Source organism: Mustela erminea, chromosome 4 (genome assembly GCF_009829155.1).
Source record: "Mustela erminea isolate mMusErm1 chromosome 4, mMusErm1.Pri, whole genome shotgun sequence".
NCBI classification, from domain to species: Eukaryota; Metazoa; Chordata; class Mammalia; order Carnivora; family Mustelidae; genus Mustela; species Mustela erminea.
The window spans coordinates 58,634,335-58,649,708 of NC_045617.1; the positions used below are offsets into that span (position 1 = coordinate 58,634,335).

Below are 15,374 nucleotides of genomic sequence, written 5' to 3' on the forward strand. Positions count from 1 at the left end.
ATGATCTCAGGGTCCTGGGATCGAGTCCCGCATCGGGCTCTCTGCTCAGCGGGGAGCCTGCTTCCTCCTCTCTCTCTCTCTGCCTGCCTCTCTGCCTACTTGTGATCTCTCTCTGTCAAATATATAAATAAAATCTTTAAAAAAAAAAAAACCTCTCAGTAAACTAGATATAGAGGGAAACTTCCTCAACTTGATAAAGAATATCTACAAAAACTTACAGTTAGCATCATACTTTATGATGAGAAAGTAAAAGCTTTTTCATCAAGCTCAGAAACAAGGCAAGATGATCTCTCATTGTTCCTTTTCAACAATGTACTGGGATTCTAGCTAATGCAATGAGATAAGAAAATAAAAAGTATACAGATTGGGAACGAAGAAATAAAACTATCTTTGTTCACATCACCTGATCATCTGTGTAGAAAATCCAAAAGAATTGACAGACAAAAAACCTGGAACTAATAAGTAATTAAAGCAAGTTTATAGGATATAAGACTAATATATGGCAATCAATTGCTTCCCTGTATACCAGTAGTTGAGCAAAAGGAACTTGAAACTAAAAAAAATCTTCCCCTCAATTTTGCTGGAAACCTAAAACTGCTCTAAAAGAATGAAATCTTTTAAAATGTATGTTGAAAATATGGAATCTGAGTTCAGACAATATGCTTAGCTTACCTTTCACCTTTTGACTTTTGAAGTGAATAGTTTGTTGTGATAACAATGAGTAAAAAAAAATTCTCTTCAGACTTTTTTCCTTTAAAATATATTCTTTAATGGAGAAAAAATGGAATTCTTTATTCATAATTTGACATATACTAGATAGTGGTCTTTTATGCCCAATGAGTAAAATAAATGAGCAATAAAAATATTGCTCACAAATGGATTTTGCTGTTTTAATGTTAAAATAGATGTATAAGAGGTTAGGGACAAAAAGGGGTAGTGGGGAGGGGGTGGGTATCCTTATAAAAAGGCAACATTGAGGGATCCTTGTGGTGATGGAACTGTTTGGTATCTTGACTATGGTGATAGATATGTGAGCCTATGAGGTATAAAGTTCTGTAGGACTAAATACATGTACAAACAAGCATAAAGAAATTGGGGAATTTCAAAAGACCAGTGGATTGTAGTAATATAAATATACTTATTGTGACATTCTACTTTAGTTTGTGAAAAGTTATCATTGGGGAAACTGAGTAAAGTATACTCAAGATTTCTCTCGAAATCTTGTACAAGTCAACAGTTATTGCAGTAAAATTTAAAAATGCATGTGCAACTGTTATATAAAACTATTAAAGATTTTTATTTTTTGTTTTTGTTTTTAGGTTGTTTCTGACTCCTTGATAAGTTCTCATTGGATTTGTAAGTTGATATTTTAATTTTTTTTATTCTCCACCCCAAACGTTTTATATTTTCTAATTACATAAGCATAATTTTCTAGAGAACTTGGAGCAAAAATTGGAACAAAACTCTATTATTTGGTTCCTACATTATTTTTTTTATTGTGTTATGTTAGTCACCATACAATATATCATTAGTTTTTGGTGTGGTGTTCCAAGATTCATTCCTACATTATTTTAAGGTCTGTTTCACTTTTTCTGATATCATTAGGTGGTAGTTACTTTGAGAAAGTTTGAGTACATATCTTAGGCTAGTGCCATCTGTTTTCTTGGAGTGACTTCCTATCAGGGTTATGATTAGTGGCAGTAAAGTGCCATCTGTGGAGCTGGGGTATATACATCCATCCTGTTGAATATCATGCTCTTCACACAGAACATCTTTGTGGCTGTTAAGAAGGACGCAACACCCTGGGAGAAAACTACTCGTATAAGTGGTTTGACTAGTGAGATAAAATGAATTCTGCTTCATTGACCTGTGAGAATCCGACAATTAGATGAAATGAGGGTAGTCAGTATTCCAGACTGGGAGAATTTAACTTTGTTCTCATTTTATCATTTGAAGTAACTCTCTTACTCTTTTGTAACTTTTTCTTTATTGTATAGTGGGAAAAAAAATAGAATTCCTGTTTTAATAATGGGTAGGGTTTTTTTTAATTCCATGAAATGGAAACATTTGAAGTAGGAAAATTTGGACCAACATTTTTAACCTGAGAAAATAAATTTTTCTCTATATAACTGAAAACATGTTACATTTTTAAGTGTGTTTACTTGGCCAGTTTCTTAGAAAAGAAACTGTGTTCCTAGTATGGTTATGAACCATAATATGCAGTCATTAGTTTTGATTTCTATATGTTGTCATTTTGATGAGGGACTAAAATATGCTAAGCTAATTTCAAGGACATCTCTGAGAAATACTGTCTGAAGATGGCTTTGTTTTTCATCATGTTAGCAGTGGAGGATAATATTGTTACAAAGTAACATTTGGGGGATTTGTATTCTCTGACAGTATCATAATCAGTTTGAATCAAATTGGGTATAGTTTCACCTGTTTTGAGGCCACTAGGAAGACAACTCCAGTACAGTCTCCTCCAAAGTATATGCCTTGGAATACTCATTCCTTTGGATGTTAACTGATGTTACATGGGAAAGGGACCTGTGGTCATGTAAATTTGGGGAAAAAACTGAGTTGAAATTATATTTATTTCCAACAACTGATTATCTAACAGGGCCAGTGGTGTATGGTGTTTCTCAAATGTATTTTCCAACATAACCTCAGTGTTATCAAATATGCCATAAGACTGGTGCTCCCTGAAGTATTTTTGGGAAATAGCTTTAAAATTTAGGAAATTGGTAAAAATGACAGGATCCCTTGTACATTATTCACAATGATGGCAAAAGAAATAAGGACATTTGAGTTAGAATAGAAGAAGTATAACAAAGACTTTGAAGTATCTTAAAAGAGTTGACATGCAATTAAGCATTAATAATTATTATAGTTATAAAACAATTTTTTTATCTTGAAGATAAAAATACATATTCTTCCTTGTTGTAGTCACCTACCAATTCCTACTTCACTCTCATTTCTTGAAGATTTAGCTCCTGGCTCACTGTCCTCCTCTCCAAGACTAATGTGTCTTAATTTTTGGTAGTTTCATGGCCATCTTGAGGTCCTTCCAACACCCTGCTTCCTCACTGCCTTAACTTCTTCTCTTTCAATGATTTTGTTTCCCAGACTACTTCAGCCAAGTCTTCTCATAGTCATATTGTGGACTTAGTCATTAGCAATAACTGTTTCCCCTCCATGATCTTGACTTTAGGCATCCCATTCTCCACCAGCCTCCAATCCCACCAACAAATTTTTAATTCCACCTGGACATTTCCTTACTCAATGTAAATAGCCTCTACCCTATTGTTAAAATAATCCATTTATCCCCTCTCTTATCCCTCTTCTTGCTTTGTTGTCCTTAGCTGTCTAAATCCCAAAGACATAATCTCTTTTATGCCTTGTAGCTGCCCAGCCGAACACAGCTGGAGAAAAGTATCTAGCCATTCTCACTAGTCTTACTTTAACTATTTTGATTACTAATCTCAGGGGGCCCTTAATGTGTTCTTACATCTTGGACAATTCCTAGGAAAATGTTTAAAACCTATTTCTCTATAAACTTCCAGTTCCTCTTCTCCTATTCTCCCTTTCACCTGATGACCCTATTTTTTTTTTCACTGATAAAATAGAAATGCCCAAAAGAGAACTTCCACAAGCACCCATCATCACATGGACCTGTAACTTACATTCTAACTACATGGACCTGTAACTTACATTCTACCTTCTCTTCTTTCCTCCCTGGGTGAACTCGAATCTCATCTAAGGCTTATTCTTGTACTTATGTTCTTAGATTCTTTCCTTTCCCCTATTCAAGGGTATTGGTATAGCTTTTGTGGATGTCCCCCTTCCTTTACATAATTATTTAACTCCCATCCCTCCTAGTTACCAATCCATCTCATTTCCATTTCCTTTTACACAATTTTTCTGTCTTTCTGTCCAATTTATCTTGATCCCATTTCAGTCAGGCTTGATCTCACCATTCTACCAACACTGTCGAGTGTCACCAAGGACCTCCATCTTGCAAGTCTGAGTTCTCAGTCCTCATCTTACTGGACCTATCAGTAGAATTGACCCCATCAGTTACATTCCTCCCTAGTGCTCTGAGTCTCCACACTTTCCCAGCTGCCTACCAGTTACTATGACCACTTAAATCAGTTTCCATGCAAATACCTCTTCATTGACCTGACTTCCAAACACTGGGTGACCCAGGGCAGTTCCTGCACTGTTTCTCTGCCTACATTCACTCCCTAGCCAAGCTGATTCAGTTTCATGACTTTAATTCACATATATGCTTGTAACTACCAAATTTATATCTCCAGTATGAACCTCCCTCCAGAACTCCAGATTTAAATATCCAGATGCTGAATGTCTGATAGGCATATCAAACCTAACATGTCCACAATGAGGTTCCTCTCCACTAACAGCCAGACTTTCTTCTTCCTTAGTCTTCCTAATCTCTAAATGGTAATTCTATTCCTTCATTTTCTCAGGCCAGACTCTTTGGCACCACTATCACTTCTTCTTTTTCTCGCCTTTTACATATCTAGCTATCAGAAAATACTATCAGCTCTACCTTAAATATATCCAGAAGAGGACTGCTTCTCACTACCTCTTCTACTCTCATACTGGGGCAAACCTTCATCAGCTTTTTATTAAAGTAGCCTTCTTACTGGTCTCCCTGCTTTTATACGTTCTCCCCTATAATCTATTCTCCAAACAGCAGCCAGATAAATTATTTAACTCTTAACTCTGATCATGTTACTATTCTGCTCTAATGACTCTAGCCAGTGCTTCTCTTTCTAGGGGTTTATCATCTTAATATGGGTCCCCATTACTTCTGACCTAACCTTTTACTGCTCCCCCTCACTCACTGCTTTAGCCATACCAATATCATTGTTCCAAGTCAGGGTTTTGCAGCTAGTGTTGCTACAAAAAGCTGTTAAGGCTTGCTTCTTACTTCCTTCAGATCTTTACTAAATTGTCGTCACACTTAGGCTTTTCCTGACCAGCCTGTTTTGAATTGCCACTATTTCTCCTTGTCTTACCTTCTTAGTGCTCCTTATTTCTTCAGTACTTTAGTTTTAAATCACTGTCTGATTTATATTTTGTCTGTCTGACCTTCCTTTGAAGATGAACTCCACAAGGAAGGGAACTTTGTGTGTTTCATTCAGAAAGACAGATGTGGATTAGGGGAAAGGGATTGTGTAGTAGTTACTGACTTTGCCTAACATGCATTTCTCTTGTTGCCTCCTGACCACAAAGATGGGTAAGTGACTCAAATTGGGGCTGTCTTTGTATCTTTTCCTTCTGTTATTCTAGTCCTGGGGTGGGCATGGGGTCCAAGCCAGGCCAACTGGATTTCAATTTTTCTGACTGGTGGTGGCAATAAAGAAATACGTCCTATCTTGTCATGGGTCCTTTTAACTGTTAACAGACCATTAGACAAAAGGTAGGTATAGCTGTATACTATAATGCCTTTGGAACACTTAGAAAATTGCCCATATACTAGGTGACCAGAAAAGTTAAAATATATATATATTAGAGCAGATACGGGGGAGAATAAGAACATTTTAAGTGAATACTATATAAAGTTCTATATAAATAAACTTTGAAACCTTCAGTGTGTAAGACACTAAAGGTTATTTTGACCTAGTTTGCCTGTCAGGTTGATAAATTCTTCCTAATGTTCATGTAATAGTTATTTACATGCTACATGACTTCCACAGCTCAGAAAGATCAAATAGATATATTCAAGAGGCTTATATAACCCTCATTAAAATGTAATGGCCAATGCAAAAATTTTTAAATATTGTCAGTTATGAGAATAAATGTAAAATCTGCAAATAAGATTTTAAAAACATCTACTCTGACCAAATAGGACTTACCCTAAGAGTACAAAAATGATCCAGTATTTGGAGATCTTATGCATAAATGCACTGTACAACAATTTTTTTTAGTCCTACAGGACATTTAGTAACATTTAACACCCACTTCTGGTCATCTTTTAGGACTAGTACTTATTATGGATACAAAACATTCATTTTGAACCATCTGTACATTTATTAATAGTAAAGCTTACAAACATTTCCATCAAAATCAAGAGTCGTAACATGATGTCTGCTAACATGGTAGTATAAGATCTAGCCAGGCAGTGAGACAGAAAAGTAACAAGTATAGTTATTAGAGGATGAGATAACACTGAATTTTTTTTTTTAAGGATTTATTTATTTATGAGAGAGAGAGAAAGAGTGCAAACATGAGCAGTGGGAGAAAAACAGGGAGAAAGAAAGGGAGGAGCAGACCCTCTGCTGAGCGGGGGAACCCGACGTGGGGCTTGATCCCAGGACCCTGAGATCAGGACCTGGGCCCTAGGCAGTCACTTAATTGACTGAGCCATCCAGGTACCCCACACTAAAATCTTATAGGCAAGGTGATGGATAGACCTATACAGTTCTGAAAATCAGTTATAAAACTCTTAGAATTAATGCAATTCCATAAGTAGTTAGAGAAATGATAATTAAGTGTTTAGTGGAAATAATTGGAAGCTTAAGATAATGGGTTCATTTCTTATGGCTATGTTAGAGAATCTAACATGCTAAGAATAATTCAATTAAGAAATGTGTATTTTCAGAATTTCCTACAGTTAGTATGTATAGCTTTGTTATGAGAGAATATAAGATCTTAAGAATATGTTTTCAATACTTAGAGGTAAGAAAATTCTGGTGCTAGAGCTAAAGCCCAGCTGAGTTTTATCAGTTGTAGGCTTTCCCAAATAATTCAATAAGGAGGTTTGAATGCTTGATTTTAGAACTTTAGTTAGATTAGACATGATTAAAAGGCAGCTAAAATCTCAATCATCTATATATTTCTAAGTATTGCTGGGCAAAAAACTAGGTTTGAAATTTCTTTGAAGAATACTCATTTTCTTTTTAAGTGCTTGTTTGATTAGCTTCAGGAAGAAGTGAATAGATCTTGGTACTTTTAGTAAATGGCTCCTAATGTCATTTTGCTACTGAAGATTTGGAGTGTTCTATCATAATTTAGTTCCAAAAGCTCTCTTTTCAAGAGCTATAAGTTGAGCAGACAGCATGGTGAAGAGCACAAGTTTTAGAATGAGTGTGGCTTGAATTCCAACTGTGATGCCAATAAGTACATGACTATGAGCAAATTAATGAGCCTTTCTTAGCCTCAGGTTGTCTTTTATAAGACTGAAATAATAATAGCTATGAGGATTATAAGGATTAATTGAGATGATAGACCTGGTCATTGGCAATATTCAGTAACAATCTAATTCTATATTGCTCAATATTATAATTGAGGTACTACTAATAAGTTATTTTACAGTGTACTTTTTAGAGAAGACCATCTCATATTATTTAGTTATATATCCCAAATTCTGAAAAATTATATACTTTTATGGAAGAGAAAATGACTAAGAGACATGGGCTGCCCTGTAGTGTGACCCCAAGCAAGTAACTTTTGGCATATTTTGAGCTTGCAAGTAATCTCTACATTTTGATGTAGAGAGGATGAAATGAAATAATGCAGACTTTTCAGCACTTACTTATAAGTATAAAACACTAATGCAATTGTAAAGAATTCATACTGAGAGGACTTCTGTGACTTCTACCCATGGTGTAGTAACAGGAACTGGGTTAATTCTCCTGTCTTAAATAAGCAAAAACCAAAATGAAACAAAAAAAAGGCCATAAAATATTTAAAACAGGTTTCAGACATTGGGCAATGAATAACATAAGATTGAACCCTGAGAGAGGGAAAAAAGTTGATGTGCCCAAGACCACAGTGTAAGAAGGGGAACCCAAACACAGCTCAGTGGTCACACTGAATTGAGGTAATAGAGCTGGGAATTCAAGGAGGCAGTTTCAGCTAAAATTTGTAGGACAGTATACTAGAGAAGAGAGAGTTACACAAAAAGAACACCTTTTTTTTTTTAAAGATTTTATTTATTTATTTGACAGACAGAGATCACAAGCAGGCAGAGAGACAGGCAGAGAGAGAGGGGAGGAAGCAGGCTCTCTGCGGAGCAGAGAGCCCGATGCGGGGCTCGATCCCAGGACCCTGGGATCATGACCTGAGCCGAAGGCAGAGGCTTTAACCCACTGAGCCACCCAGGCGCTCCCAAAAAGAACACTTTGGAGGTCATCAGAGCATTCCCCTGGAGTGTTCAGCTGAGTGCTGATTAGTGCACACATATAAAAGAACTACCAAAGGTTGAGAAAAGAACCACTGGAAAGGAAAATGTAGATCACAGGTCAGGGAAGAATGTGTCCCATAAGAATAGAAAAACTTTTTAATATAAATGGCATAAAATGGAATAGTCAGAAGAGTATTGCCTCAGTAGGGAAGGAAAATTTCCCCTAGACTAAAGCTCTGATTCTTCCCACCCACCCCCAAAAAATCCTAAAAATAAGCCATTAGAGTGATCATAAACTTTTTTTGTAAAGGGTAAGATAGAAAATATTTTAGACTTTGTAGGTCATGTGATCTCTGTTGCACCTACTAAGCTTTGCCACTGTAGTGATAAAGCAGCCATAGACAATATGTAAATGAATGAGATGTCCAAATTCTAATAAAACTTCATTTACTGAAATAGGCTGTGGACCAAATTTGACTTGTGGACCACAGTTTGCAGACTCTCCGTTTAAAGGTCAAATTGTTTCTAGTAGTTTAACTTCATCCCAGAACAAAGCTCAAGGATATTTAGAAAACTACAAGATATCCAGCACCTAACAAGGTAAAGTATGCAATATCTAGGATTCAATCAAAATTTACCAGATCTCCCAAGAAACAGGAAAATTCAATGGGGAAGAGAAAAATCAATCAACACAAATAGACTCAGAGATGATATATTTAATAAAGATAATTTAGTGAACAGATTTTTTAATATTTAGTAAACATTTTTACTAAACAAAGATATTGAAAGGCATATAAGAAAAAGTCCAAATTGAATATTTAGAGGCAACATAAACATCTGAAATGGAATATAAATTGGATAGGATTAGCAGCAGACCAGACACTGCAGAAAGACTTTGTGAACGTGACAATATAGCAGTAGAAATTATACAGAATAAAACACTATGGGCTGTGGGACTTCAGTCAGCCAAATATATGTATAATTGGAGTCTCCAAAGGAGGAAGGTAACAGAATAAATATTTAAAGAAATAATGACTGAAAGTTTGCTAAATTTGATGGAAACAACAAGTTCACGTATCTTAGAGGCTTAATAAATACCAGCAAGTACCAAAAAATGAAGAAAATTATACCAACATACATCACAATCAAATAGTTTAAAACCAATAATAAAGATTCTAAAGCAGAGAACAAGGGCACTATAAATTTAGAAGAACAAAGAATAACTGTAGTCTTTTCACCAAAAGCAATGCTATCGAGAAGACAGTGTAGCAGCTTCTTCAACATAGTGAAAGAAAAAACTGTCAACCTAGAAATTATAGCTAATAAAAATGTCTTTCAAAAAAGGTAATAAAATGCTTCTTTAGGCATACAAAAGATGAAAGAATTCACCATTAAACCCACGCTATAAGAAATGTTAAAGGAAGCCATTAGGAAGAAGGATAATAATATTAGATCAAAGTAAAAGAACACCAGAGATAGTAAAGTTCTGAGTAAATGTATAAGTTTTTTTTAATTTATTTAAATCTTATTTTAAAAAGGTGATTGTTTTAACCAAAAATAGTAACAATGTAGTTGGGGTTTATAACATATAAAATGTATGACAATAGTTGAAGGTCAAGATGGGAAAAATTGAAATGTAATTAGGTTTTTTTTTTTTTTTTTTTAAGATTTTATTATTTAGAGCATGAGAGAGCGCACAAACAGTGGTGAAGGGTGCAGAGGGAGAGGGAGAAACAAACTCCGCTCTGAGCAAGAAACCTGATGCAGGGCTCAATCCCAGGACTCTGGGATTATGACCTGAGCCGAAGGCAGATACTTAACTGACTGAGCCACCCAGGTGCCCCTAAAGTTGTTTTTTGTTTTTTGTTTTTTTTAAATCTTATTTATTTATTGGACAGACAGACATCACAGGTAGGCAGAGAGGCAGGCAGAGAGAGAGGAGGAAGCAGGCTCCCCACAGAGCAGAGAGCCAGATGTGAGGCTCGATCCCAGGACCCTGGGATCATGACCTGAGATGAAGGCAGAGGCTTTAACCCACTGAGCCACCCAGGCGCCCCAACCCCTAAAGTTTTTATACTATATGTGAAAGGTGTAATATCCCTTGAAGTTACCTTGTGTTAAGAATATAATGAGAAACCTTAAATCAACCACCAATACCTCAAAAGAAAGAGTATAAGCCAAAGGAGATAAAATTAAATCAGAAAAAATAGTCCAGAAATGCCTGGGTGGCTCAGTGGCTTGAGCCTCTGCCTTCAGCTCAGGTCGTGATCCCAGGGTCCTGGGATCGAGCCCTGCATTGGACTGTCTGCTCAGCGGGGAGCCTGCTTCTCCCTCCCCCTTTGCCTGCCTCTTCCTACTTGTGATCTCTTGTCTGTCAAATAAGTAAATAAAATGTTTTTTAAAAAATAAAAAGAAAAAATAGTCCAAAGAAGGCCGGAGAAAAAGGAAAAGGGAAATGGAGAACAAATGGATAGCAAGATGTACATTTCAACCTAACTGCATCAATAATCATATTAAGTATAAATGATGTAAGCACTCTAGTTAAAAGGCAATGAATGGCAACTTAGATTTTTTTTTTTTTTTAAGAAGAAAATAGATTAGCTGTATACTGCCTGCAAAAAGATGCACTTCATATACCAAAGGACAATTAGGTTATAAGGTAAGGGATGGAAAGCAATGTGAATTTTAGTACTAATTATTTTTAAACTTGGAGTAACTGGAAGTAGAAATTGGAGCAAAAAATATTGCCAGGTATAAAGATTGTTCTTTCATAATGATAAAATGGTAAACTCATCAAGGACTCATCATGACCAATTTAACCAAAGAAAACAGAAGGCATAAATTACCAATGTCAGGAATGAAAGAGGGCTCGTAACTACTGATCTCATGGGTATTATAGGGTGATTAAGGGAATGCTACAGTCAGTCTCTGCTCACAAATTTGATAACAGATAAAATGAAACAATGTCTAGAAAGATAACATACAAACTACTAAAACTGTCTCAAGGAGAAATAGATTACCTGAATTATCTTCTATCTATTAAATCAAGTTAGTAGTAAAAACAAAAACAAGAAACAAGAACAACTCCTCAGAAACGAAAAACCACCAGACCCAAATGGTTGTGCTGGTGAATTTTACCAAATAACCCCTTTGACCAAAAAAAAAAAACCAAAAAAAAAAAAAAAAAAAAAGAAAAGAAAAGGGAAATTAGAAAGTATTGTTATCTTATTGAAAATAAAAACATACTTCCAAATAACTAGGATGCAACTATAGCAGGGCTTCGAGGGAAATTTATAGCACTTTGTGCCTATATTGGAAGAGAGCAACAGTCTCAAAATAATAGCTCTAGGTAAAGGATTGTCAAAATCATCTTCAAATATCTGAATGCCTTTTGTTAAAAAACGTGTTTATTTCATGTTGGAGAAGATAATATAGATGGTTATGAAAAGGCAACTCTTAGCCCTTCATCGGAAGGAAATAGCCATCAGACTTGCCCTGCTGTGGGCTGAATTTCTTTAGTGATGAATTTCTTTAGCATGTTCCCTTAGATATTCTTTAGTGTTTTTTGTTTTGTTTTGTTTTGTTTTTCTTTAAGTAATCTCTATATCCAAGGTGGGGCTTCAGTTCACGAAACCAAGATCAAGAGTCACATGCTCTACCAACTGAGCCAGCCACACACCCCTCCCTTAAATATTTCTAAGGGTTCTTCCCAATGATTAACTTCTTTTTAAAAATTTTTTTCAAAAAGATTTTAATTATTTATTTGAGAGACAGAAATCACAAGTAGGCAGAGAGGCAGGCGGGGGGTGGGGGAAGGAGGCTCCCTGCCGAGCAGAGAGCCCATGCAGGGCTCAATCCCAGGACCTTGGGATCATGACCTGAGCCGAAGGCAGAGGCTTTAACCCACTGAGCTACCCAGGTACCCTCAACGATTAACTTCTGAGATAAACGGTAGTGAAGGAAAAAAACCACTTTTTTTCAATGTTAATAGACTATAGATTAACATACACTTTTAAGCTGATGTATTATATAGTATGTAATATAGTATAAGAATGAGCAGTAATTTAAAATCACAGAACTGTAGAATTAGAAGGAGCTGTAAGTGGTGTTTAGTCAAACAACAGTAACCTCAACTCTCTCCCTCTTTTAATATCAAAGCCTTGGGTAAAAAATTTTTTGAGTTTTTTTAAGGGGGTAATCTATTTAAGTTTGCAAATCAGCAGAAACAGTGCATGAGAAGTAAACCACTGGAAGACATAGTTCAGAGAAAATTGCATCAAGCTTAGGGACAATCACTAGACGTGATTTTGTACTAGGTCAAAGCTTGGGTATATGTCACCTTCTCTCCAAAGCCTTCTCTGGCTTTCCCAGACTTAGTGGCCTCTGTCTTCCCACAGTAATCTGTACACTCTGTACTGTAACATCTACATACTACCAACTATTGATAGGGTGTTATGGAAAATGAGACCAGGAAAAAAAAAAAGTTTGCTGTTTATGATCGGCCGTCTTTGTGCTAAAACGTTCATCTGTTTTCTTCTAGTGAGTAGTATGAGGGTCAAATGAGATAACATACGTAATCTTTGAAAACTTTGAAGCACTAGCTCCATGCAACAAAATATTCCTATCATGCATTTTTTCTTTTCATGTGGCAACTGTCTGTGAATTTCTGCCTAGCAGACGTACATTCCTACTCTAAGCAGTTAAATGGCAAGAAGCAAAGCTGATGGGACAGAGAAACCACATTGCTGCTTTATAAAAACCAGGGAGTTTCCTCAGACATCTTTTCAAGAAAGACAGTTTAGTCAGTGTTTCTATTTTGGGAAGTAGCGTATCTTTTATGACGGTTTGATCTGGGCTTATCAGTTGGCCACCTTCCGATATTAGACCCGAGTGGTAGATTTTTAGTGCTCGAGAGAACTGTGTAATCCAGAGGCTGAAAGTTACATCTGATGTCTTTATTTTTAAAAAGAAACCTGTTTTTCCCTTTTTAACGAGTTTCATGTAGGTTTGATTTTCAACACCAATGATAATAGTTGCCACGACTAGGTATTTATTAATTTGCTAACATTGCTTTAGGGGCTTTATACAAATTATCTGATTTAATCCTTCCCAAATCCTATCTGGGAAGATACTATTCCTCCTTTGTAGATGAGGAAACTGAGAGTCTGAAAATATCATTACTAGCTTAATTTACAAAATTACTAGAAGGTGACACTAAAATTTCAGCATCGATCTAACACCAGCCTCCTTATGCAAGCACTGCGTCTTTGGATGAGTGGAGCAGTGTGCTGGGCTTAGAGGTAGACTGTTTAATAGAGTCACGGTGAAAGCCGTCAGTGAATGATTATATGCACACATGGTAGCTAGGTTCTGCATGGGGTTGAGAAACAGAATACTTACAGTAGGGGCTCTGCTGCTTATGAGTTCTGTGACTTTGGCAAATCAGTTTATTACCCTTCTCAAGTCTGTTTTCCTCATTCAAAAATAGAAACTAGTAAAACCACCTATCTGAGGTGGTTGTGGTGAAGATGAAATTGATGTTTTTCAGGGCTTTAAATGGTTTTGAAAGGAACACTTGGGTGGCTCAGTTGGTTAAACATCAGCCTTCAGCTCAGGTCATGATTCCAGGGTTGTGGGATTGAGTCCTGCATCGGGGTCCCTGCTCAGAGGGGAGCCTGCTTCTCTCTCTACCTGCTGCTCCCCCTGCTTGTGCGCACTCTCACTCACTCTCTCTAACAAATAACTAAAATCTTTTTAAAAACCCCACAAATAAATGAATAAATGCTTTTGAATATAAATTCAAATGAGTATATAAATGAATTGATGAGTGTATTTCATTATTTGCCATAGCCTTTCCTTAAGTAGTAAATTTTCTGAGTGCTTTTAAAAAATGGTTTGATTTATAGAAACTAGTGAGTTTCCAGAGCAGCTCTGTTGAATTAGAGTCATCTATTATGTAAGGAAGTTCTACTCCTAAGCCTAGCGTTCTTCGATGAGATACTTTGTTTTTGAGGAATGGTTATTTCACAATACCTTGTAAAGGAATTCTTGACAGATATTTCTGTCTCCATTTTGGAAGAGTAGAAAGACAGAGAGGTCCAAAGTGGATCAGTGCCAGAGTCAGCTTTGAGGCTCCTAATATAACTGTCACACTGTGTCTACTGGGAAGCTACCTTTCCCATGCCATATAGACTTCTGTATTTTCTAAGCTCATTTCTGTTCAGACTTGAGAATAAGTGAAAGTCTTCTCCTTGAGGGCTGTTTGGTACCGTGTACAAAATGGCATCTTTGGCAGTCGAGTGAATAATCAGTGAATGGATCCCCCAGGTCGTACTGAAGCTCGTAAGATGGGCACGTGGGAAGGTTGTGTTCTGTGTCAAAGAATGAATTCTCCATACCTTTCATTCCAATATTGTTTATTTTCTTTTTGGTTTAGGAATTTTCAAATTTAACCCATCCACTCCCATATTTCCTCAGGATTAGTGACAGAAGTGAATGGAGCACAATAAAATAAACACAGTTTCTTACAGGCGTTCTTGAAGGTTGTGTGAAAGAAGCAGCTCAGAATTCTGGGGAGACCTTAGAAACCTTTTGGTCAGATCCGTTCAGCGTAGGTAACCGGTCTGGAGAATCCATCTTCTTTCCTAGCCCCTGGTGCGCCCCTCCCCCCGCTAACCCTCCTCACTCCCACAGAGCTCACACAGCTCATTCAGGCACAGACTGTCAGTTAGGGGTCTGGATTGCCAGTTTGGGTGATTACCTGGCTCACAGCAAAAGCGGACAGTCCTATCTCCGTGGACATTTTTGTTCCCCAAACAGAATCTACGAGAATTGACTCCAGTTTGTGTGGCCTTCCCTGGAGATCAAGCCTTGAAGGAAGCCCTAGCAATTGCCTCCGTAAATTCATCCTGTGGTGGTAGTGTGCCGGCTGAGAACGGAGAAGGGCTGCCCCCATCGCCATGCTCCTATCATCATTAGAACTATCAGGGTTGAGAAGAAAGTGTCCCGAGCGTTTGGGTACGGTGACACGAAAGAAATTGCAGATTAAGTGAGACCATTGCTCCCGGGATTGCAGGACGCAAAAAGAAAGGGAGAGTGAGCCGGGGAAGTTTATTTATGGAATGTCAGGGGGCCATTGAGGCCCAGCAGGCCCTAGAAGTGGAGGACTTCCCTGGGTGCTTGTTTTCTCCCTCTGACCTTGGATGAACTAGCGAGCAGTATA

General features: G+C 37.0%; 1 protein-coding gene across 6 annotated transcripts in view; it reads left to right on the forward strand.

Moving 5' to 3' along the window:
- Positions 1-15,374, forward strand: part of PLAGL1 (PLAG1 like zinc finger 1) — a 109,274-nt gene that overhangs the window by 59,598 nt on the left and 34,302 nt on the right. For 2 of the 6 annotated variants that reach the window (XM_032338020.1, XM_032338019.1), the window contains exon 2: positions 1,320-1,356. The exons of 3 other annotated variants lie outside the window; for them this stretch is intronic. The gene's annotated coding sequence lies outside the window, so the exon portion shown is untranslated. Of the gene's footprint in view, positions 1-1,319; positions 1,357-15,374 lie in introns of those variants that run through there. One more of the 6 variants, XM_032338025.1, reaches the window with a different exon arrangement.